The sequence below is a fragment of the Periplaneta americana genome, chromosome 15 (genome assembly GCF_040183065.1).
Source record: "Periplaneta americana isolate PAMFEO1 chromosome 15, P.americana_PAMFEO1_priV1, whole genome shotgun sequence".
NCBI lineage: Eukaryota > Metazoa > Arthropoda > Insecta > Blattodea > Blattidae > Periplaneta > Periplaneta americana.
The window spans coordinates 36,004,066-36,030,977 of record NC_091131.1 but is presented as its reverse complement, the minus strand read 5'-3'; the positions used below and the strand labels follow the sequence as shown (position 1 = coordinate 36,030,977).

Below are 26,912 nucleotides of genomic sequence, written 5' to 3'. Positions count from 1 at the left end.
TATTAAACTATTCAGAGAAATTTTCTACTGTATTGATTGCTGTACTGAGTGCAACATGTTCGTAACTGACATTAATATTATTATTATTATTATTATTATTATTATTATTATTATTATTATTTAACCATTAAATTATGAAAGTAATTGAGTAGCCGAAGTGGCGAGGACGAAATTGTTGCAGGCTAAACGAAAGATTGGTAACAAGAAGAAAAGATAATAGAAAATGTATAATTAGGAGGAGAGAAACCTATAGAAATACAAATAGAAAAGAGGTAATAAACAGGAAAAAGAAAAGAGTGAGAAAAATTTTTAGAAAGATAAAGAAAGAAAATAATAATGACGTGAAGGATTGAAACAAGAGAGAGAAAAGAAGGCAAGGGAAGAAACAAAGAGAAAAGTTGAAGTGAAAGAGACAAAAGGGTAGGAAAGAAGAAATTGATAACAGAAGAAATAAAGGCAGATAGAGAGGGAAAAAGAGAGAGGTAAATAAAAACAAACAGAAAGGAACGAATGTAGAAGAGAAAGAAAAAATAAAGACAAAGGAAAGGAAGACAATGAAAGAAAATAAGAAAGAAGGAAGATAAATAGAAATAAACACGAAATGAAGGAAGAAAAGGAAAAAATATGGAAACGAAAAAAGAGAGAAAACAAGCGAAAACAGAATAGAGAGAATGAAAGTAAGTGGGAGTGAAAGATACAGAAAATGAAGAGAGGCATAAGTCAGAAGAAAAGAGAGAAAGTATGAATGGAATATAGAAAGAGAGAAAAGTGACAATAGAAAAGGCTAATAAAGAGAAAACATGGAAAAGAAATACGATGAAAGATAGAAAGGATATATGAAATGATGGTGGAGAGAAAGAATGAAAGTGAGGAAGGATATAAGACATTGAGGACGAAGGAGAGAAAAGCTGAAATAGAGAGAGTGAAGGCGCGAAAGGACGATAGATAGAAAGGACGAAAGAGAGTATGGAAGGGAGAAAGGACAGAAGATAGAAGAGGTGAATGGGAGAAAGGATGTAAGAAAGAGAGATTGATGGAAAGACAAAGGATAGAAGAGGGGAAGAATGAAGGAGAGAAATGATGAGAGACAAGATAGATGGAAGAAAAAAGTGATAAAAAGGAAAACAAAGGAAGAGAGAAATGATAGAAAGGAGAAAGGATGGAAGGAAGAAATGATAAAAAGAATGAAAGACAGAAAAGATGAAAGTTTAGGATAATGGAAGAGGGGGAGGATTAATGAGAGAATGGATAAAAGAGCGGAAGGATAATAGAGAGAAAGTACAAAAGATATAAATGATGGATGAGAGAAAGAACGAAAGAGCAAAACTACGTAAAAGAAATAGAAAAGAATTATATGGAATTAAACAGTAATAACGGAAAAATAAGAGAATGATTGGAAAAGAGAATGAAAGAAAGAAAAAGAGAAAGAAAGAAAGAAAGAAAGAAAGAAAAAAAGAAAGAAAGAAAGAAAAAGAAGAAAAATAAAGAGGGGAAAGAAACAAGGAATTTTAAATAAAAATTAAATAACCAAAAAAAAAGAATAAACAATGAGAATGAAGAAAAGAGACAGCAGGTTAAAGGGCGGATTTTTATGAATAACTAACAGTCTGTTACAAATAAATGTGCAATATTAATAATAATTCTGTTAAATAAGTTATAGTGATGATTTTTTCTGAGACATCATAGACAATGCAGAATGCAATACAAATTCGTTTCACTTCAACATATAGACGACTTTTATTTTGCATTTTTTTTTGCGTTTTTCCGTCTTTTATTGTAGGCTATACTGGTCATTTTTTAGGAAATGATCTACTTTTTGTTGCATTTTGTCTTTTTTCTGTTCATGAACGGTCTTTTTTACAGTGTAGTCGTAGTCTATATTCGAGAACATACTACACATTACTCAAGCAATTCAATTGCGTCATACAGGAATTTTCCTTATGGTTGCATCAGCCTTGACTCCTGATCACGTGTGTTACGAGCAAATACTGAAGCCTCAGTGCCCGCAGTGAGCATACTATATCACACAAGTGAAGACGTAAAAATGCCGAAAGCAAAACAAAGCAGATAAAGTTTTTTGCGACAATTAGTGACTGAGTTTGATGACAATGTATTTTCCACAGATGAAATATACTATTATTTTATTGGTATTTTACTATTAAAACCATGGTCACTTTTATTAATTTTAATGTCATATTTTCATAAATTTAAGGTAATTTTATAGGATATTTTTCTGTGATTTTTAGGTCATCAACTTCCGAGCCCTAGTGATGATAATCCCTGACCACATATAACATTGATCATGGACTTTCAAGGCAACCACTTTTATCAATTTCACTATGCTGCCATCTAGAGACTGCAAAAGAAGTCACGTTATGACCCTTATGTAATTGCATGGAGCAACTGTACTTCCATCTAGCAGTCGTTATCAAAATATGCGTTTTCGACGGTGGAGTCTACGTTACCATTTCATAACATGGCAATGGCCAATTTGATATACATGTGATCACGATGACAAACCTATTGGAGAAAAATCTGTAATTTATAATCAGGAATAAGAATTGTAAATGACTCGATTCGTACTGAAGCAGATACACAAGTTATATTCAAAAATAGGTGAAATAAAACTCATTGGCTTAGGACCTTGTATTGAACAGTGTGATGGACATAGAACTTCGTCTTTGCTTGCAGCCCCATCGCGCGCCACGACGGAGATGCGCCCGGCGGACGCCTCCACACAGCGCCGGTCTTCTGCCCGCTGGTACCCCTTCCAACCGCCAACTAGTAAGCATGGTCATTGTTGTCTTGCTGCATGCAGTCCGAGTCATATAACCCTTCCTTCATACATATCGGAGTTTTTATAACTAATTTCTTCAGTTATATTTACTTGGACACATTTCATTTGTTTATTGTTTTTAAATCTTCATTTCTTTCTTTTATTTTCTCCTTACTTCCAACTCTTACGCCCTTCTTTCTATTTTCTCTTTTTATTTTCCATTTTGATATAATCCTGCTTCTCTTCCTGTTATCTCTAATCTTTTTCATTTTGATATATTCCTGCTTCTCTTCCTGTTATCTCTAATCTATTTCCACACCTCAACTTTTCTTTTTCCCTCACTCTCTCTCTCTCTTTCTCTCCTCTGTATCTCTTCATTTCTAATTTCGTCTCTATTCTATTTCTTCCTTCCATTTGCCGTTCCTCTTCCCTCATATCATATTCACTTTCCCTATCTCTTCCTTCTTGCATTTCCTTTACCTTTATTATTTTCTTTTTCTTCTCACTTCCTCTCGCTTTCATTACTATTCTGCGCTTTTTCTTCTGTTTTCTTCTCTTCTTTCATTTTATTTCTACTCCTTCTATCTTCTATCATTAATACTTTGTATATTCTTTTATTTTTCTACTACTTCCTTTTCATTCTATTTCTCATTATTGTTATTTCATTATTTTCTGTCTTCAGATTTCTATTCTTAACTTCACTTTTTTCTCTTTTCCCTTAATTTAATTTCTTTCTCTATCTAATTTCTTTTTCGTCCTTAAATTGGACGGAGTTACGCAACAATAGACCAACCGACGATTTGAAAAAAAAAAAAAAAAAAAAAGAGAGAGATATCTACACAAATCTGTTGATGGCAGGCTAATTTAACGCGGAAAAATTCAAGAATGTTGTATCTCAATTTTGCTGCTATTTATAAGCAAAAATTCGTTTATTGCATAAAATTGATTTATTTATTTTCTTCTGAAATAGGCCTATTAATTCAACTGCTGGTCTCTTATTTAAAATCGGTTGTTTTTTTTTTTTTTTGGTTTTATTTGTGCTATTTTTTTGTAATAGTATGAATGTTATAATACTTCTTGCATAAAATGTTTTATAAAAAAAAAAACAGATTCATTTCAATGGCCAATATCTCCAAACAGGTTTTCGGCGCTTGGTCTTCTATTGCGTAACTCCATCCAATTCATCTTCAACTTCGCTTTCTTAACCTCACTAATTCATGATTTCTCTGTAATTTTTTTCTCTCTTTATCTCCATTCTTTGTCCTCGTTCTCCTTTTTTTCTCTCTTCTACTCTTTCTACACCTTCACCTCTATCTTCATCCGCCTTCAATTAACTTATTTCCTTTCATTTTCTGTGTTTCAGTATTGTTTCCTCTCCAAAATTTATTTGCCTTTTTATGTTCCCTTTTTTATATTTCACACTACATAGGCTACTTAGTTTTGATTATTTATTAAATTTATAATTCACTCATTCACAAATCTATTTAAAAATTATGTTTTTGAACGCATTATTTGAAAATCCTTCATGTTCAGATTTTAAATTTTCAGAAGAGCAATAATTATCTAGTATCAGAAATAGACTTTCGAATATTCCAACGTGTCCTGAATATTAACACTTCTAACGTTTCGGAAGTAGGCCTACATACAGGTTTCATCATAAGGGCAAATAGGTAACACTCGTTATATCTGGACACTCCAAATAATTGAGCATATACAGGGTGGAAGTGAAATAATCCTGCAGATTTTCAGAGCGAATAGTTCATGTTGTACACAACAGAAAAAGTCTAATATCATATTGGTGGAAAGTCTATAGTTTTCTCAGAAAAAAAAGTTTTTTTTTTTTTTTTGCCAAATGTTTAATATCCTCTTATTCGGTAACTATTGCTAGTAGTTTAGTAATTTTTGTCCATATCGATAAGATATTATTTATCCCTAGGCGAATTTCAATAGCGTGAATGGTTTTCGTGTAAATTTTATTTAAAAACAACTAATTTGAAGCCAATGACCGATGCGAGCAGCTTACAACATTGTAGTCAGAAAGGGAGTTAGAATATAGGGGAGAGTCGGGTAGTATCGGACATTGGGTAGTATCGGACAGTGCGTTTCTTGCATCTACCACCATATGGTAGTACCTGAATGACATGGTTACGTTTCTCTACGCGACATCACAGAAACGTAACCATGTCAATCAGGTACTATCATCGTGTGGTAGATGAAAGAAACTCACTGTCCGATATTACCCGATGTCCGATACTACCCGACTCTCCCCTAGTTCTCTAAGGCAGACAAACCTGAGTTGGAACCCGGATCCACAGGATTGTAAGTACAGTGTTCTAGCCACTAGACCACAGTTGCCGCTTTTTATTTAATGTAATAGCTTAGAATTTTGTGTTCAAATTACATTAATAATAAGACTTTAGACTAAGAGGAATTTTATTTCTAATTTCGTAGGCCTAATATTGTACCAGAAGAGAAAAATATGACCGAATTTTAGATTGAGTTTGTTAGATTTGTGAACAAATCGATAGTGATACAGATTTTCTTATGACTACAACTTTTTCCACCACTGATCCATTTCCACCGAACAACCGTTCAATCGTATTTTCTCATCGAAGAGAAGAATAGGATTTCTGTTCCACATCACAGACTCTTTTATGGCGGTATAGTCAGATACGCGTACCGATAAAACTTAGAGCTTTAAAATCCCAACGGAATTTAAAGTTACTGTACTACAGAGTTAACTTACGCTGTATGATCCATACAATCTAGTGCTGCCATCTTCTGCTTTTACCACTGTAGCTTGAAGTTTGCGTCATTTCCGTGGGAAGAAATACTACATTATCGATTAGAATCGAGGTCGATAATATGTTCCATCCTCTTTCGATCGGAAGTGATCGGATGCTTCTTGTGTTCCACTTGAATCTATCCACTTGTTGCGAAGTGCGCTCTTACAAAATGGGTGAATACCTTTCGAGATAATTTTCCACCATGAAATGTAAATTATGTAGTTATTCTTACCCCCTCCGAAGCTAAATACACACTTTTAATAGGTTTCAAATGCCCAAAATTGGTACAGATTGAAAGAGAAACTCTGTAAGTATTCTTTTTCACAAATGTTCAAAGTTACCCCCCCCCCCCAGTAACTCGGAATTCATCTTGCCCGTAATCGAGTTTCTGCCAGACATGTAGTATTTGGTTTACCAAAACCACAAACGTTTTAAAAATAGGCTTAACAGACGTTAGTACAGGGTCATCATTTTATTTTTACTAACATTTATAATATTAACCTGGCTATACCTTTGGATTGTCCTGCGCCGTGGCGCCGCGGTCTAAGGCATCCCGCCTAGGACTCGCGTTACGGAATGCGCGCTGGTTCGAGTCCTCATGGGGGAAGAAATTTTCTCATGAAATTTCGGCCAGTGTATGGGACCGGTGCCCACCAAGCATCGTGTTGCACTTGGAGAGCTACGATAGGTAGCGAAATCCGGTTCCGAATACCAGCTATAACGGCTGGGCGGATCATCGTGCTAACCACACGATACCTCCATTCTGGTTGGATGATCGTCCACCTCTGCTTCGGCATGTGGGCGTGAGGCCAGTAGGCAGCTGGCTTCACGGGCTGTAGCGCCACGGATTTTATACCTTTGGATTAACGGTTGACAACCGGAAACACCGTTTGATACCCCCTTCTACGACTGGAGTTCGATGATACTGGCGTAATATACAAACATATCGCTTTACTAGGTATAGGAGGGAAGAAAAGTAGTTCATCCATTTACATAAACTAGGAAATATCACGCTTTTGAGTTTGATAATTTTCATTAGGTTTTTGTTTAATCAAAATACAGTACAGTATTAACAATGAGTGTATTTAATCACGAAGTGAGCTGTCCATGCGGACGTATTCATTATGCAGTGAATTCAGTATTATAATCTTACTGTCTACAGCACATTAGCGTACACTGTAGAGAATGAAGTTAAATTGAAAAATAATCATAATATGGATATTTAAACACATTTTTCAAAATGGTGGCCGTTCATTTCGATACAGGCTTCAGTTATAATGTGTGTAATTCCAATTACCAGTTTCGTTCTTCGTACTAGTAAGTCATGATGAAATAATTCTGTACCTACTCTATAAAAGAGTACCTTACGTACTGTAAATTCAATCTTCACTTCTGCTCGATCCGAAAAGATAAAATTACTCAGACGTGCTCTCTACTGTCCGTCCATGTGGTTATGTCGCAGGATCGTAGAAAGGGGGAAATCAGGTGACAGTTAATTACTTAACGAGGCCCTTTTATTTAAGTTATTTTAAACAATTTTATGGGTATAATATTACGTAGATGTCCAATACCTAACAGAAATTAATGTTCTCAGAAAAGAGCTAAGACAGCCAAGGCACTAGCCTTTACAGGGTGGCGAGCAGAAGCATGTGGGGGAAACCGGAATGCGACGTAGGCAAAAGGACGACAGTACCTGTGCGAAAATGATGCAATATTGAAATATCTTTCGTTACTGGAAAACGCGAACATATTTTTGGAACGTACTGTTTACTATGACCGTAAGGCTACTATGACTGTATATGTGGAGGACGGTTGAGCTTCATTAGTAGAAGGGGTGGGAGTGAAGTACATTCAAAAACTCAGGTACAATAAAAACTGAAGTAAAAATAAAATGTTGTCCCTGTATAATATAGACTATTCGCAATTTGTTAGATTTAAGCTGTAGCGAAAGCGAATGAGTTACAGTGTGTGTGAAAATGCAGTGAGCAACAGAACCAATTCAGTGACTTATAATGATCGAGTAATTAATACCGATGTTATAAGTCTTAGGTGCGAATTTTAAATAGCTTTTATTTATTATAATCTTGTACCTGTTCACTATTTAGTTCATATTGCACTTCACAGCGTTTCGAATATGCAGGATAATTTCCAAGAACAATCTTCTCTTTTAGTTTAACCCTTTTATTGTTTTCAACAGCTGATCGTATAGAATTTAAAGTTATTTCATAACACAAGGGTAAATATTATGCAAGCATGTTGTTGGTGTTGGTAATTTTCTAGACGTACACTTCTAAATGAAATGTTTAAAATGTGTATTTTGAAGATTATAGAATGGAATATTCGTACACACATCAGCATCAGACACAAGCCATAATAAAATATGGTCTGATTCGAAATAAAATCACTAAACAATTCCAGATGTTTTCTGAAAAAATGTTATGTTTTATTTAACGACGCTCGCAACTGCAGAGGTTATATCAGCGTCGCCGGATGTGCCGGAATTTTGTCCCGCAGGAGTTCTTTTACATGCCAGTAAATCTACTGACATGAGCCTGTCGCATTTAAGCACACTTGAATGCCATCAACCTGGCCCGGGATCGAACCCGCAACCTTGGGCATAGAAGGTCAGCGCTATACCAACTTGCCAACCAGGTCGACTTCCAGATGTGTCGATGTGTCTTTTAGAGTGACAGTGTTTTTGTAAATCACGACGCTTATTATATTTTACGTCTAATTTATTTTCGTTCTTAACTGAAAAATAGTCATCTCCGAAGTCTTTTACAAGTACGTAGCCTACAGGAAAAGTTCCAGATTTTATTGGTGGCATTTTACTACATCTTCACAGTACCTTCACTAGATCACAAATGAATTCCTTACGAAAGGTTTATTTTTAAACAGAAATAGGCGTACTGAGTTCGAAACAACCTATAAGAATGCAGTAAACAATACAAAATCCGCACCCAGTGAACTTCCAATAAACAGAGCTCCCTTCACGCGACGTTTTTCATTTTGCATATTAATCAGTATATCAGTAAAATAAACAACTAACGTCATACTATAGCCAGTGTTCCTTAAACCTGTAGTCGCCTCTACGCAATGTTTTGGTGTCCAGACTTCGTTCCCTAATGATGACAGAGATCATAAAGCGAGGTATTATGAGAAAACAAATAAAAATATAAGTGGAATCAAGATAATTACATAAAAAAGACAATGAAGATAAAATGAAATAAAAAATTATGGAAGTGAACGATACATTAGCCCATAGGCCTAATGTTATTATGAAACAAGTTTATGTGAAAGAAGTGAACGTAAAAACTTAGGAATTAAAGAATAATATAGACCTAAAAGAGGAACACAAAATGTTCTCTCGTACAGATATCCAAAAGAAACTAATGGATGACTGTAATTTAATATTCAAACATTTGTAAATTTAAATTTATAGGCCTATATTCTTATTGTGTAGTAGACATAAGACAAATTGTATTATATACTTTTTAATTTCAATTCAGGAATCCGCCCCTTGAGCACGAGTTCTACTCTTTCAGAGGTGAGCTAAAGTTTTTTTTTTGTTTATATTATATTTTATTGCTCTAGAGTATACCATTAGGAAAGTCCAGGGCAACATAGAGGGTTTGGAATTGAACGGGTTACATCAGCTGCTTGTCTATGCGGATGACGTGAATATGTTAGGAGAAAATCCAGAAACGATTAGGGAAAATACGGGAATTTTACTGGAAACAAGTAAAGAGATAGGTTTGAAAGCAAATCCCGAAAAGACTAAGTATATGATTATGTCTCGTGACCAGAATGTTGTACGAAATGGAAATATAAAAATTGGAGGCTTATCCTTTGAAGAGGTGGAAAAATTCAAATCTCTGGGGGCAACAGTAACAAATATAAACGATACTCGGGAGGAAATTAAACACAGAATAAATATGGGAAATGCCTGTTATTATTCGGTTGAGAAGCTTTTATCATCCAGTCTGCTGTCAAAAAGTCTGAAAGTTAGAATTTATAAAACAGTTATATTGCCGATTGTTCTTTATGGTTGTGAAAGTTGGACTCTCACTTTGAGAAAGGAACATAGGTTAAGGGTGTTTGAGAATAAGATGCTTAGGAAAATATTTGGGGCTAAAAGGGATGAAGTTACAGGAGAATGGAGAAAGTTACACAACGCAGAACTGCACGCATTGTATTCTTCACCTGACATATTTAGGAACATAAAATCCAGACGTTTGAGATGGACAGGGCATGTAGCACGTATGGGCGAATCCAGAAATGGATATAGAGCGTTAGTTGGGAGCCCGGAGGGAAAAAGACCTTTGGGGATGCCGAGACGTAGATGGGAAGATAATATTAAAATGGATTTGAGGGAGGTGGGATATGATGATAGAGACTGGATTGATCTTGCTCAGGTTAGGGACCGATGGTGGGCTTATGTGAGGGCGACAATGAACCTCGGGTTCCTGAAAAGCCAGTAAGTGAGTAAGTATTATATTTTATGTTACAATTAACGTATTAGCAAAATAAAATAAATAAAATAAAAATCAGTAGTTTAGTAACTTCGTCTCTGATAGGTAAGTGCAGTTCATTTCTAGTTTCTGTGGATGTGAGACAATTCGATTTTGAGGATGGACTCTTCTTGACAATTTAGTTTATATGCTACCCATCGTCGTAAATATTTTGTGTCATTCTGTATTTGTGAAAATATGCTACTATAGGCATAGCCTATGCTTTGAGAATTCTCCAAAAGAAACATCCCACTAGGCGGCTTCTTCTTCTACTAACAACGGTACATATTAAATGTTTTGTTGCGTGCCACGTTCTGCTATTATTTACAAATGTCAAGTTATTAAATGAATGTTCATCTTCATTACAACTCCGCACGAGAAGAGGGCGCAGTTTGAGGGTGGGGGAAAGAGGGGTTGGGATCCCTTAAACTATCCTCATACGCTACTAGTACAACTAATTAGTTTAAATTATGGAAAAAGAAAACTTCCTTCTAAGACTAATCAAAATCAAAGTTCGCACTAACGAAGTTCCTGCCATAAATCATCGTTAAATGACCAATTATAAAAGCTCATAAATAACACCTCCCCCCCCCACACTACCGCACTCCCTCAAACTTTATGGTGGCTCACAGACTCGCTGTTATATGAAACCTCGCGACAGAGCCTAGCCATAGCCAAGTTTAAGATCATAATATGACGGAGCATCAATTAATATTAGTATTATTATTTCGCCCAACACTGCAGAACCTCAGGAAACAGCACAGCACAATTTCTCGCGAGCAACAGCGGTCTATGGCACTAGTCGTAAGAAGTACCGGTAATGTCAGTTGCCTATACTGTTTTCGCTGTAAGAAAAATCCTAATATAAACATAAGCACGTTGCTGTCATACCCGTGATTGGCTCCCAGTCGAAACACTCACATGACGCAGGAAAATATAGTTCGTATTTGGAAACCACAATCTTGTATTATTTGAAAATAAAACATTGAATTCTAGTTGTTAAATATGATGAAACATTTAAATTTAATCATATGTAAAACGCTTTGTAAAAGAAAAGCTACTTTTATATTTTGTTATGTACTATGAACGCGGATGAATACCAACAGTAATACCGAGGTAGTCTGTTCTTGTAACAAGCTGGCGTCACTTGAGCTCGTAGTTGTTCATGTAAGCACATGGTACTGAAGTATGGCTTTTGCATCCTCAACTGTTCATTGTGAAGACATAAGACTTAAAAATAATTTAATTACAGTAATTATAAAGTAAATGTTTCCTAAGCATAGTAGTGAGGTTAGGCCTACTTGACGAGTAACGGGAAATGTTTAACATGAAACAGAATGTTCCACAGTAGGCGGGGACACGTACTGAGAATCTATGGCGCCAAACAGCGGCCAATGAAGCCTCACTTCAGTCACGTGCTATTGTTTACATTAGGATTTTTCTTACAGCGAAAAGATTATAGTTACAGCGTTTCTCAAACTATGGTCCGCTGACCACCTGTGGTCCTCGAGGTCTGCCCTTGTGGTCCTTCAAAAAGTTCAGAAGAAAAAAATAAAATTGAAACGAACTGCGTATCACACTATAGCTGAAAATCTCAGAGTTTGGAAATGACACATGGCAATCACCTTTCACTTTTTCTCCCAGTACTGACATTTTATGATATTTATTACCCTACCTGTTTACCGACTTCCCACTCTACTCTCAGCAACAAAAGTGGAATTTAAAGCACTATGAACGTGGTGTTTCTCGCCATCTTTTCCCTGCACATCAGCTGATGACATGTGGCTAAGTACATTGGCATATCTTTCAGATGTATTCTGAAAACTAAACGAACTAAATCTCTCTCTACAAGGTGATTATTTGACTGTTCTCAATGCGCATGAGAAAATAAAGGTGTTCGAGAGGACACTTGGTTTGTGAGTCAGATCCGTAAAACAGAGGATTTTTTAACAATTTCCAACCCTAGAGTTTTTTTTTTTATTGAAAATGATCTCGTTATTGGAAAAGAATTATGCAATGACATATGTTCGCATTTCGAAACTCTGAGGTCACAATTTGAAACTTATTTTCCAAGTAAATATGACGCATTTTCATGAATTCGTGATCCCTTTCATTGCGACATTGAAAATAACGAACTTTCATTGAGTGAAAGAGAACAGTTAATTGAACTCTCGAATGACACAGAACTTAAAAGAAATTCCAAGCGGAAGGTATGGTTAATTTCTGGACCTCATCACAAGTGAAAAGAAAATATAGTGAACTGTATAATGGTACTTTACAGATTATTATTCAGTTTGCTTTCATGCATCTGTGTGAGAAAGGGTTTTCATCACTAACTCTAATAAAAACAAAGTACAGAAATCGACTCGAGTATGTGACGATCTCCGACTCAAGCTTATCTGCAAATATCCGAATATAGAACAACTGTACAAGAATCGGCAGGCTCATCCATGTCATTAATGTCAGTACCAACATTTTTTTATTTTGTTTAGTTAATAAGTTAAAGATTATCCGAACTCTAACAGCCTTGATTTATTAAAAACGAATTTTTTCTATTAAAATTAACTTAAGTAGTTAATACTAATATAAAATTAAATTAATTAAATCACTTTTAAATAATTAATTCTGTTTTAAAATATACAGGCTAAATAGTCTATACCTACTAGTATTAAAATATAGGCCTACTACAAAAATGATAAATTTGCTTTCGAAGGGAACAAGAGTAAGGTGTCCATGGAACTGTTGTGACGTAAAAAAGTGGTCCCCACTTCAAAAAACTTTGAGAAACGCTGCATTAGACTATACGAAAGCGACATCGCAGGACGTTTTCCGAGTCATTTGTTTAATGGAAACTGCCATGTGTTCAATTCTGAATTAGAATTTCGGGCACTTGTTTTTATGTTCGCTACGTAATAGGTTTGTTTGCCGAACCTAACCAAAGACAGACGATTTTATTAATTTAACAATTTGTGGTACCCAGGGTTGGGACTTCACACGTAAAAAGGTTGGGACTTCAGTAAAATACGCGTAAATAATACATAGGCCCTAATTAACGCAATAAATGTAAAATACGTAAAAAAAAACCTCCAAGAACTTTTATTTTTAGTGTTTCTTTGTTCAGTTTGTAATGAAAATTTACTAGCCTATACATCTTGATTAAACAACTTTTGACGCTATATCATTTCGGAATAGGTATTATATGTCTTTCTCGTGTTAAATTTTACTGTACTGGTTAACATGTTTCGGCCTGTTATTGACCTTCTTCAGAACTGGTTGTTGCTGGTCTTGGCGCCTTTTGTTTTGTTTCCTGTGGGGGTGAGTTTGTGTAGTGCAATGTGGAGTCAAAGAGTGTGTGTGTTCTGAAACTGAGTTGTGTGTTGAGATTTTGCACTCTTTTCATTTTTTGTACTCCCTTTTTCTTATTTTATTGTCGGATCTCATGTTTATAATATCATGATTTTTCAACTCTATTTCTTAATATTTTTAAATTGGTGTTAAAATAATATGTAATCTTTTGAGAGATATTTTTCAGAAGAAGTAGGCTTAGGTTTAGGCCTATTAGTCTGTAATTATTAACTTGTACTACTGCAAATTGTATCAGCTTCTTTTGTTTCCGACTAACAAGGAGAGGACACGAGTTGTATACCACCGAATTAAATAAGATTTTGTGACATGAAAGTATGAGACGTACTGTTTAAGGTCATACCTGATGTGGGTGGCCAATGACCCCTCGTTTTGGAAATATTGGCTATTGTTTGTGACATACTTCCGTTAGGTACCTAATAGGGAAGAATTAGACTGTGTAACGGCGTAGCTCATATGGTTGGATGCTGAGTTGTCATCTAGGCAACCTGAATTCGAATCTTAATACCTTCTCATTTTGTAAATCTTGATATTATTATTATTATTATTATTATTATTATTATTATTATTATTATTATTATTATTATTGTAATTCACTCTCAGTTGTCAGCTCCTATATTCAAAGCCATTTGAAATATGCGTGGTATGCATCAAAATTAATAAACGAACGAGAAGTGTTTGTGAATGTGAAGGATATCTGTTTCGCAGCAGAAGTGCGGAAAAATGTGTGTGACTGTGGACAACCTTCTTTCATTTGCTGTGCATGGTGCAGGAAATATGTATGTTTTGTGTGGTTTTATGACATTTATCATAATGAATCATATACAATATGAATTGGAATAGAAACAGAACGTAAGTTACACCAATGACACAGCTTACCTGCCTACGTGACCAATATTCCATTGTTTATCCTTTAAAATACAATGTTAGTTAATTAGTAATTTGTTTAAAACATGATGAAGCGTTCAATATATTGAGAAATATGATATACTCAATAGATAACTGTGATCACAATATTAATCATTATTAAAAGAAAAAAAATATAGGACCAGTTAAGATTCGAACTGAGATTGCCTGGGTAACAACTCAGCACCCAACAATATGAGCTACACCGTTACACAGTCTAATGCTTCCCTATTAGGCACCTAACGGAAGTATGTCACAAACAATAGCCAATATTTCCAAAACGAAGGGTCATTGGCCACCCATACCAGTATGACCTTAAACAGTACGTCTTGTACTTTCATCTCACACAATCTTATTCCATTCGGTGATATACAGAGCGTGTCCTCTCCTTGTGAGTAGCAGAGAAGGCCTGATGGCTTCGCCAGAATAAATAAATAAATGAATAAATGAATGGATGAATGAATGAGTGAATAAATAAATAAATAATATTATATAGTCTATTATTCAATAGACTGAAGTGATTTTGCATAATACTGCAGCTATAGTGTGCAAAAGCACACTAAAAATTGCAGAGATTAAAATTGATCTATAGTCTATCTAGATAGTTTCTGAGTTACCAGGATACTGAAATTGTAATTTGCGGAAAAAACAAGTAATAATTCGCCACTGTCTGGTTGAACTGTGGATGCAACGTTTTGCCACTAAATCATTACTTGAAAACTACTTCACATAGGCCTAGGCCTATTGCTGAATTTTTTCTGCACAACATTCTAGAAAAATTTGTGAATGAAAGAAAAAATATCTTGAAAAACTAATTTTTATCCAACCTCGCAAGTCCCTTTAAGTGGGATAGTGTGAACGAAGTGAGACAAATGATCTTTAAGCTAGGAGTTCACATAAAGTTTAAAATGAGTTCCAAGAGCTCTTGCAAGGACTCGATTATCAACGTGTACCTCGTCTCAGAATATAAACTGGAAAAAAAAAAGTTAGAAGAAGAATCAAATCAAGATCAGGGGAGGAATTTATTTATTTATTTATTTATTTATTTATTTATTTATTTAACCTGGTAGAGATAAGGCCATCAGGCCTTCTCTTCCCCTCTACCAGGGGATTACAACTACAATATAAAGAATACAATTATAATTATAATTACAATTAATATTGAATTTACAAATACAATAAAAATCAAAGTAGCCTACTAAAAGAATTAACAGACTAATAAAAACTAGGCAGTTCATTGTAAAAATTAAGAAGAGAGAATTTTTTTTTTATTAACTAAGTGAAAATTAAACCTACTCTACGAGTAACAAAATGCTTAATAAGTTTGCTTTTGAACGCTACTAAATTCCGACAGTCTCTGATGTCACTGGGTAGGGTATTCCACAAGCTCGAGAGCGAGATTGTGTATGATGATGAATACGATGATGTCTTATGTGTTGGTATGGCTAGTATGCGGCTATTTTGCGTGCGTGTGAAGAGATTATGATATGATGACAGGTAACTGAAACGGGAGGCAAGGTAGGTAGGTGTAGAGGTGTGAAGACTTGGAAAAGGAGAACAAGAGAATGAAAATTTCTACGTTCATTAAGTTTGGAAGGATGGGGTAATGTGGTCAGCGCGACAGACATCGCAAACGAAGCGAACACAAGAATTATGAACACGTTGTAATCTTTGCGACTGGTTGACATTGAGGTCGGTCAGTAGAGAATCACAATAATCGAAGTGGGGCATTACTAGTGTTTAGAGGTAAAGAAAGAAAAAAAAGAAAGAGAAGGTGGGAAGAGACAAGTATAAATGTAATGGAAATAAAACAAATGAAGACGAATATTAACTTTAAAATATTGGAGGTGTAAGGTTGAATAAAAATACGAAATTAATAAATATAGGCTATAACTTTGTAAGTAGGCTATGAGCCTGCAGATTTGCAGTGGAAGCTGAAAAACAGGCTTGGAACATGAGCCATTGTTGCTAGAGCAATACTTCTGCAGCACATACAGGAACATAATATAAAGTTTCGCCATTATTCAAAAGAGAAATGGAAGGGGTAGGGGGTTGAAGAAGGAGTCGGGCTGAGGAGTTGGGATGGGGAGGAAGGTTGAAGGGAACAGAAAACAAACGAGAAACGCCGAGCGTCGTCTTCTTAGATAATAAACGACCAAAGAGGCAATTAAATTTTCTGCCGTTCCCTCTTGCCTGCTCCTTCATCTTTATTCTCCGCCTTCCTTTTAGCATTTCAATCTTCTTTATCTTTTGCTTTCTCTTTCCATTCGTATAAAGCTTTTACAACACTGTCTTTTCCCCCCTCCACCCTCTTTTCTTTGCAGACTTGCCATCGTTCTTTGACTTGACTTGTCATGTTCCAAGCCACGCCTTCTGCTACTTTAACTGACGAATCGGGGGTGTAGTCAGCAAAGTAGGGGATTTTTAATGACGTAAGGGGGAGGTTAGAAGTGTGTGGGGTGTTTGTTATACATGTTCACGCTTTCAAAGTTGAGTCCTCGTTTAAGAAGAAAAGTTTTAAACCCTGGGGTGTAACAGGCGGAACGCTCTACTCTCGACATTCCAGAAAACTACCCCTGCTAAAAATTTCAACATGCTCCAAGTTTTAAGGTAACTTCGCGTCTAACATCAAGCACAAAGGATGAAGAACTCATCTTCTGCACTTCCACCACCTCCCAACCCTTGCCTTCATGAAATTTCCTCATTCTGAGTCGTACAGTAAGCTTTATGAATAGATAGCGGATTTTAATTCCTAAAAACAGACTTCAAATAACTAAGCATCTAAAACTTTATGATGTACCGAAGTAAATGATATTTCAGTACAGGAATTCTGCATTGTCATATGATGAAGGATGGGTGGAGCGGAAAAAAAATCTCTCCGGCACCGGGACTCGAACTCAGGTTTTCAGCTCTACGTGCTGACGCTTTATACAACTATTGCAAAAGATAGATTTAATAAGAACATGAAGAGTCTTGGTGCAATGACAGAGGAAATGGCAGGTGGTACCTACCATGAGAAAAATATACTCTAACTTAGGCCTACGTAATGTCTGATTTCATTCATTCATGCATTCATTCATTCATCCATCCATTTACTCATTCATTTATTCATTCATCCATTCATTCACTCACTCGCTCATTCATCCATTCATTCATCCATCCATTTACTCATTCATTCATTCGTCCATTCATTCACTCATTCATTCTCGTCCATTCATTCATCCATCCATTCACTCACTCGCTCATTCATCCACCTATTCACTCACTCGCTCATTCATCCATTCATTCACTCGTTCATTCATTCACTCATTCATTCATCCATTCATTCACTCATTTATTCATTCATCCATTCATTCACTCATTTATTGATTCATCCATTTATTCACTCATTCATTCATTTATTCATTCATCCATTCACCAGTCGCTCATTCATCCATTCACTCACTCATTCACTCATTTATTCATTCATCCATTCATTCATTTATTCATTCATCCATTCATTCATTTATTCATTCATCCATTCATTCATTTATTCATTCATTCATCCATTCACTCACTCGCTCATTCATCCATTCACTCACTCATTCATTCATCCAGTCACTCGTTCATTTATTTATTCATCCATTCATTCACTCACTCGCTCATTCATCCATTCACTCACTCATTCATTCATTCATTTATTCATTCATTCATCCATTCATTCACTCGTTCATTTATTCATTCATCCATTCATTCACTCACCCGCTCATTCATCCATTCACTCACTCGCTCATTCATCCATTCAGTCACTCATTCATTTATTCATTCATTCATCCATTCATTCACTCATTTATTCATTCATCCATTTATTAAGTCATCCATTCACTCACTCATTTATTCATTCATCCATTCACTCACTCAGTCGCTCATTCATTCATTCACTCACGCATTCACTCATTTATTCATTCATCCATTCATTCATTTATTCATTCATCCATTCATTCATTCACTCGCTCATTCATCCATTCACTCACTCATTCATTCTTCCTTCAGTCACTCGTTCATTTATTTATTCATCCATTCATTCACTCACTCGCTCATTCATCCATTCACTCACTCATTCATTTATTCATTCATTCATCCATTCATTCACTCGTTCATTTATTCATTCATCCATTCATTCACTCACTCGCTCATTCATCCATTCACTCACTCATTCATTTATTCATTCATTCATCCATTCATTCACTCGTTCATTTATTCATTCATCCATTCATTCACTCGTTCATTTATTCATTCATCCATTCATTCACTCGTTCATTTATTCATTCATCCATTCATTCACTCATTCATCCATTCACTCATTCATCCATTCACTCATTTATTCATTTATTCATTCATTCAAAGCAGCATTCCCAAATCTTTCCTATTTTCCGCCTTCCTCATTCTCCGCAAACGATTCATAACTTATAGGCTAGGCTAGGCCAGGCCTGGGCGTAAATATCTCAATTGAGCTACTACAGACTATTCCTTAACTCCCCACTCCATATTCCCATGTTATGTATCGGACCAATACGAGTAGACTGAAGGCAAGCATTGCTAAGTGAAGGATTACATACGGCATACATCATAGCTTTCGGCTCGCTGGTCGCCTGATGCGTAGTGCTTCACTAAGTTATGTGTTCTTTTCTAAGCGGTGAAGAGGAAAGGACAAGGGCGGGAGTATCTTCTTTCATATTTCCTTCCCCTTTATGCCCAAGGATGATATAAGCTATAACTATCTTAATATTGCCTTACATCTGATACCGTCTGATGCCCCGATCTGTCTTCCTGTTCACCATTCCTTCCAGTGCATCCTTCAATAGCCAGTTTCTTCTTAGCCAGTGATCCAACCAATTCCTTCGTCTCGTTCTGATCAGTTTCAGCATCATTCTTTCTTCATCCACTCTTTCCAACACGGCTTCATTTCTTATTCTGTCTGTCCACTTCACGTGCTCCAATCCTCCCCATAACTCATCCACATTCCAAATGATTCAAGTCGCTTCTCTTCACTTCGTCGTAATGTCCATGTTTTTGCCACATTCAGTGCCATACTCCACACAAAGCAATTCACTAGCCTCTTCCATACTTATTTTTTCTAATGTCTGCAGAAGATGCTCGTTTTCCTTTTAAAACCTTTCCTCTGTCATTGCTATCCTCCTTTTGACTTCCTGGCAGCAGCTCGTGTTACTGCTTACAGTACACCCCAAGTATTTGAAGCTGTTCACTTGCTCTACTGCCTCATTTAGAATTCGCACTCTTAGCTTCTTTATTTTTCTTCCGATAATCATGCTCTTCGTCTTGTTTGCATTTATCTTCAATCTACAGGGTGTTTAAAAAATACGGGGCATAATTCCAGGTATGTATTTCTCACATGTAGACAATCAAAATAGTTCATTACAACATGTGTCCGGAAATGCTTCATTTCCGAGTTATGGCCTTCACAACATTGAAATTCACCGGAACGTTTTTCTTTCCGCAGGTCGTTGCCGTCAAAGGAGACATTAAGAGGGCACTCTGATAGTTCATTCCGAGGCGAAGGTTACATTCAGTGTTGTGTAGGCGTTAGACTGTGCGACATGTATTCAAATCAAGAGCTGGCAGAGATACACTTCATGTACGGTAAGGCGGACGGCAATGCTGCGTTGGCTCGTCGTTTGTACCAGGAGAGGTACCCACAGCGACAATGTCCAGATCGGAAGACATTTGTGCGTCTCCATTACCGTCTGTGCGAGTATGGAAAATTTAACTTAAAGGCAACGACCTGCGGAAAGAAAAACGTTCCGGTGAATTTCAATGTTGTGAAGGCCATAACTCGGAAATAAAGCATTTCCGGGCACATGTTGTAATGAACTATTTTGATTGTCTACATGTGGGAAATACATACCTGAAATTATGCCCCGTATTTTTTAAACACTCTGTATACTGCTCACAGCTGTCATTTAGCTCCAGTAGAATATCCCTTAGTACAGCCGCGGCGAAAATGCAACTCACGAGCACATTGTGGCTCGCAGTGCTTTTCTCTCGCTTCCTACCTACAACCCCCACCCTCTTACTCACTGGAGTCAAACTCCGTTCCATTTGTATTTGTCTCGGACCTGCGAGTGGCGTATAGTCCCAATATCTCTCTCGAAACCATGTACCTCTATAAAAAACGAAAGTTTCAAGTAGGATGGGAGGAAGCATTCTTTTGCTTACAATATGATGAAAATATTAAATGTATGGTTTGTTCTCAAATATTACTAGGGAAACGGCTGTATAACATAAAACGGCATTATAAATTACTACAAATTACTGATGAAACATTAAAAGGTTAAGTGTTATTATTATTATTATTATTATTATTATTATTATTATTATTATTATTATTATTATTATTATCATCTCTGTACGCCGATTCTTTTACAGCAGATGTACGAATAATCCGGTTAAATTTTCAATTTAAACTCACAGATTTACAATGTGACGTTAAATGAAAGCTAGATGTAAGGACTTGACAGATATTGAACTTTTCAAATCTTTGGAAAAAAAATAAATATTTGAAGCTTCGTTCTTTCGCTTGCTCTGTTGAAGCCATGTTCGCTGTAACTTACGTTTGTGAAAAAATATTTTCAACAATGAAACTAGTAAAAATCAAATTTAGATCACGACTGACAGACAAATACCTTCGTGATCAATTACGATTGGCAGTAAGTGACATAATTCCTGATTTTGAAACTTTGTCGCAGAGACATTCTGAAGACAGTTAATTTTAGGTTGTGATAATGCGTCCTATGTTTTCTTGTTCATTTCTTTCTTCGTTACACGTCCTAAACATTAACTTCCCCTTCGGTTGTCCGCCTCCCTCCATAGGTGCTATGCACGTTGCAGCTAACACAGTGGCTCGGCGCACCATGGCCTTTTCGCCACGGCTGCCTTAGTATCATCTCCTCTTCTGTTTACAACGTCGTATCCTATCAGTAGAAAATCTTATGGGCTTTATTCTTCTTCCCCCTACCATCACTCTTCCAATGTTCTGAAAATCCTCCTAATGGATGTTAAACAGGATAGGCGATAAAGGACATCTTTGACGTACTCCTGTCCCTATTCCACTTTCCTCTGACATTTCTTCTCCTAACCTGACTCTGATTTCTTCTTTTATATAAACATTACTGAATTAGCTTCCTATCTATCTAATCTACACCAATTTCCTACATCCACCACAAATTTCATCACCACCTGGCCGGGGTTCCAACTCGGTCAGCTAGTTGGAAGACGAGGACTCTAGTGCTTGAGGCACAGATGCGGCGATTATTTTTTTTTTCAGGCGTTTTCCACATTGCAGTGGTTTACTGTCTTAGCCATCGGGGACAGATTTGAGGAGTGCGTTACTCCGTCCTACAGGTGTCAGGCCTGTCGCGGAGAGATGATAGGATGATAGATGAGAAGTGATGATTAGGGAAAGGAAGTTCATGCATTTGCATATTTGTTCTCTATCGTTATGTGAATATGCTGAAAGATTACCTACAATAATCACAAATTTCTGAATACAATGATATTAGCCTACTTTTATTGTGCATAAAAGTGCACATTTTGCCTTTATTTATAAAAGCATCATCTTATTTTAATATTTATGCAGGGAAACTGCATATTATGTATGTTTATTTGTCTTTCCCTCATTTTTAGAAGCGTGTAACCTCGTAAACACGATTAATTTATGTTTATGAATTTTGAACGTAACGATGACGCCCTCATAGGGAGCCTCTCAAGTTAGCAATTGGCATTCCTCTACTGCAGTCTTTAGCAGATTTCGATAGAACAATACCCAGTTTAACATCAGTTCCAGGAAATGTAAGAGATAAAGTGAACGAGAATACAGCAAATATTCCTTCCAAAAACTCTGGCTATTATCAACTTAAAGAAATTCAAGATATTATCGAAGGAAAAACACCCCAAAAACCAAAAAATTTTCCATAGAACAGCTCACAGCTTTTGTGCAAGCCCCTCTTATTTCTCGTGACGCAGAACGAAGTTTTTCGCGCTACAAAACTATACTGAGAGACAACAGGCGAAGAATGACAACAGAAAACATACGTCACTGCTTAGTTGTTAAAGAAATTAACGACTTCCGTCTCTCAAAATTATTTAAGATGTGCCTAATTTTCTTTCTTTCAGTCGATAATCCGATATGCCCTAATTTTCTGGGAAAATGGAACCAAAATTGGAAGCGTGTTGATTTTACAAAAGAAAGCCATTAGAACATTGTCGGCCACTTTTCAGACAATCACTGATTTTAACAATCATAAATTTGTATATATATATATGATCTAGTACTTTACATTCGACAAAATATCAACAATTACTCATTAGTGGCCAATATACATGATCATGAAATTAGAAATAGTGAACAAATTAATATTCCATATTGTAGATTACACAAGAGCAACACAAACTTTTTAATTATGGGGATGAATTACATAATAAGCTCCCCAGTCAATATTATAAATTACCAATCAATAGCTTCAAAACTAGATTTTACAACTGGTTAGTCTATTAAATAATCCTTTTTATTCTGTTGCTGAGTTTTTCAACACAAATTTGTATGGAATTGCATTTTAATAAATAAGTTTAATTGCAATTTAGTTAGTTTTCTTTAATCTAAAAGTTTCACATTCTTTCATATTTTCATTGTATTATTTAAATTTTACTGTTTCTTTTATTAGTGTTTATTTAATGTATTTAGGCCTATATGTTATTCAATGTATTCTGACGAAGCCTAAAACTGTATGTCTAATGGCCAAATAGATTGAATTGAATTGAATTGTAACAGCATAAATAGAGCATTCAGCAATGAGACAAGCACTTCAAAATCCATGGACTAAACCTTATTATTCTGTTAAAATAATCTCAGACTTATAATGCATATTTTGTAGCATATTTATCTATTTTTACGGCACAAATGCATACACTCTTCACGTTTTTAGAGCATGAACTTCCTTTCCCTAGTGATGATGAAGGTGTAATGAGGATTAGGAAGGAGTCGGATCATGGTCCTTGAAATTGGTAGGCCTACTAACTCAGTAGCCTATTCTCCTGTAGAGATTTCAGAATCTACGAAAGAACCTACGTCAGGTTAGTCGAACCCCGGTTCTCCCGGATGAAAGATGGGAGTGATAACCAGTACGCTACCGTTTTCGGTAATAATAGCAGACCTAATAATAATAATAATAATAATAATAATAATAGGCCTAATATCGGCATGTTGCTCAAGAAGTAGTGGTGCTGTACTTGTGCCGTTGTTGCGCGCGGTCGGAGCACTGTAAGAGCCGTGCTCCCGTCTTATCGCATCTCATTTCCACGCCGGAGCAAAGAGAGGGTGGTGGTAGGGTGAGAAAGAGGGTAGGGACGAATATCGTATGCAGGCAGCGCTCCCAGCGGGAGAAAGCTGTAAACTATAGGACAGGAATATATAAAGTCAACTTTATATTACATTTACTTTGCCCAAAGCACCATAAAAACTTTTTTTAAAAGGGATTTCTCCAGTTATAAGGGGAGGTGCGATGAAGACAGAGGAGGTAGAGCGGGGAGGTTTCTACGTTCGCTCGATTGTTCAAACATCCATCCATTTTGAGATTCCTTTATCTTTAAACCAACACAGCCCCAGGCAAGGCGCTGCTCGTAAAACATAGCTTCTTGCTATTACCTGCACCGAAATCACGTTCCCAACTCTTGGGGGGGACATTTTTGGTAAAAGAAAATTAGTGTAGGCTGCATGGAATCTTGGAGTTATGAGTAGAAAAACAGGTTCATATAAATAACAAAAGAGTGCAAGAAAGTAAAAAAATATGCGAAGTAAGGGACACATAAAAGAATAAGAAGTATAAGATATTAAAAAACTGTATAAGGGAGGATAACATTAAAGTGGATTTGAGGGAGGTGGGATATGATGGTAGGGACTGGATTAATCTTGCACAGGATAGGAACCGATGGCGAGTTTATGTGGGGGCGGCAATGAATCTTCGGGTTCCTTAAAAGCAATTTGTAAGTAAGTAAGTAGGCCTACTAAACATAACACAAGAAGAAATAAATGTCACTCTATATACTGTAGAGCAGCCGCGGCGAAAATGCGACTCACGAGCACATTGTGGCTCGCAGTGCTTTTCTCTCGCTTCCTACCTACAACGCCCACCCTCTTACTCACTGGAGTCAAACTCCGTTCTATTTGTATTTGTCTCGGACCTGCGAGTGGCGTATCGTCGCAATATCTCTCTCGAAACCATGTACCTCTATAAAAAACGAAAGTTTCAAGTAGGTTGGGAGGATGCATTCTTTTGCTTACAATATGATGAAAATATTAAATGTATGATTTGTTCACAAATATTACTAGGAAAACGGTTGTATAACATAAAACGGCATTATAAGTTACTACATGTTACTGATGAAACATTAAAAGGTTAAATGGTTATTATTATTATTATTATTATTATTATTATTATTATTATTATTATTATTATTATTATTATTATCATCATCATCATCATCATAATTATCATCTCTGTACGTCGATTCTTTTACAGCAGATGTACGAATAATGCGGTTAGATTTTCAATTTAAACTCACAGATTTACAATGTGACGTTAAATGAAAGCTAGATGTAAGGACTTGACAGATATTGAACTTTTCAAATCTTTGGAAAAAAATAAATATTTGAAGCTTCGTTCTTTCGCTTGCTCTGTTGAAGCCATGTTCGCTGTAACTTACGTTTGTGAAAAATTATTTTCAACAATGAAAATAGTAAAAATCAAATTTAGATCACGACTGACAGACAAATACCTTCGTGATCAACTACGACTGGCAGTAAGTGACATAATTCCTGATTTTGAAACTTTGTCGCAGAGACATTCTGAAGACAGTTAATTTTAGGTTGTGATAATGTGTCCTATGTTTTCTTGTTCATTTCTTTCTTCGTTACAAATCCTAAACATTAACTTGCCCTTCGGTTGTCCGCCTCCCTCCATAGGTGCTATGCACGTTGCAGCTTACACTGTGGCTCGGCGCACCATGGCCTTTTCGCCACAGCTGCTGTAGTGAATTAATCGTCGAATTTATCTCCAGCATTTTAGGTCTTATAAAGTGTGCGTGCGTGCGTGTGTGTGTGTGTATTTTCCCCTTATGTTATGTAACTGATTTTGATTAAGTTATGTGTAATTTTATTTGTAATTTTATATTATGTAACTGATCTTGACTATTGTAATTTTCTACTATATTTTATGTAATTTCTAAGGTATTTTCTTTTGTGTTGTTTTGTAATCTAATTTTGTATTTCATGTATATTATTGAAACCTGGTTGAGTGGAAGAGAAGGCCTCATGGCCTTAACTCTGCCAGGCAAAATAAACCTACTACTACTACTACTACTACTACTACTACTACTACTACTACTACTACTACTACTACTACTACTACTACTACTAAATCGATAACGATAAACTTATTACAGAAGGCACATACAGGGTGATTCACGAAGATTTACCGCCACTTAAGGAGCTTTATTCTGAAAACATTTTGAGCAAAAAATGTCATATAAACATAGTTCCTATTCTCAATAATTTCAGAGTTACACTAATTTAAAATTTCAGACAAATCACAAGCTATAAGTTAATAATGGGCCACCAACGAGCATCAAACAAAATAGATCTAGCCACTGTATCAAATACAAAATAAATAATACCACAATTAGGCCTATGTATAATTAGTAAGACAGTAAAAAATTTAGAGGTATATTTAAATTTTCAAAGTCAAGTGACCTACATATGTAAGAAAACATTTTTCCATAATTCATTCCCTCCGACACCTAACCAACGTTTTACCTCTCAGTCTTAAAAAGAACCTGATCCAAACTTTAGTGATGCCCCACTTCGATTTTTACGATTCTCTATCCACGAATCTAAATACTGATCTTGCCCATAGACTACAGCGTGTTCACAATATCTGCGTTCGTTTCGTTTGTAACATTAGAAAATTCGATCATGTAATGCCGTTACTAAAATTGTTGTCTTGGAGTCCACTTAAAGAAAGAAGATTCTTCAACTCTCTCTTATTACTATTTAAAATCATCCACGCCTCCACACCCTCTTACCTAGCATCTCGTTTTGTTTACCTTTCACTACCTCGAACCCGGAACATGTACCTTCTCTCTATTCCTCTGCACAGAACATCCTTCTACTCATCATCTATTCCACGCCTCTGGAATTCTCTCCCTGACCATGTCAGAGACTGTCGGACAATATCAAAATTCAAATTTAAATTAAAAAATCACATTCTAGTTCATGGAATTGCTTGTTGAACACCTGTCAGGTTGAGCAATTTCGGCTTAAATGCTGTTGCATTAATATGTAATTTATTTATTATTATTATTATTATTATTATCATTATTATTATTATTATTATTATTATTATCAGTTATCATTATCATCATTGCTATCTCTGTTTTCTTTCTTTTTTCTTTGTATTAGCTGGATGAGAGCTGTATAGTTTTCTTTTGACCCTGTTGACCCTCTATAGGACTTTATGC

The 26,912-nt window shown here is 35.9% G+C and overlaps 1 long non-coding RNA gene across 1 annotated transcript in view; it reads left to right on the top strand.

Annotated features, from left to right (window-relative positions):
- Window positions 1-26,912, top strand: part of LOC138715628 (uncharacterized) — a 157,252-nt gene that overhangs the window by 70,221 nt on the left and 60,119 nt on the right. Inside the window, exon 2 of the long non-coding RNA XR_011336518.1 lies at window positions 2,692-2,784. This is a non-coding gene — a long non-coding RNA (uncharacterized lncRNA). The remainder of the gene's footprint in view (window positions 1-2,691; window positions 2,785-26,912) is intronic.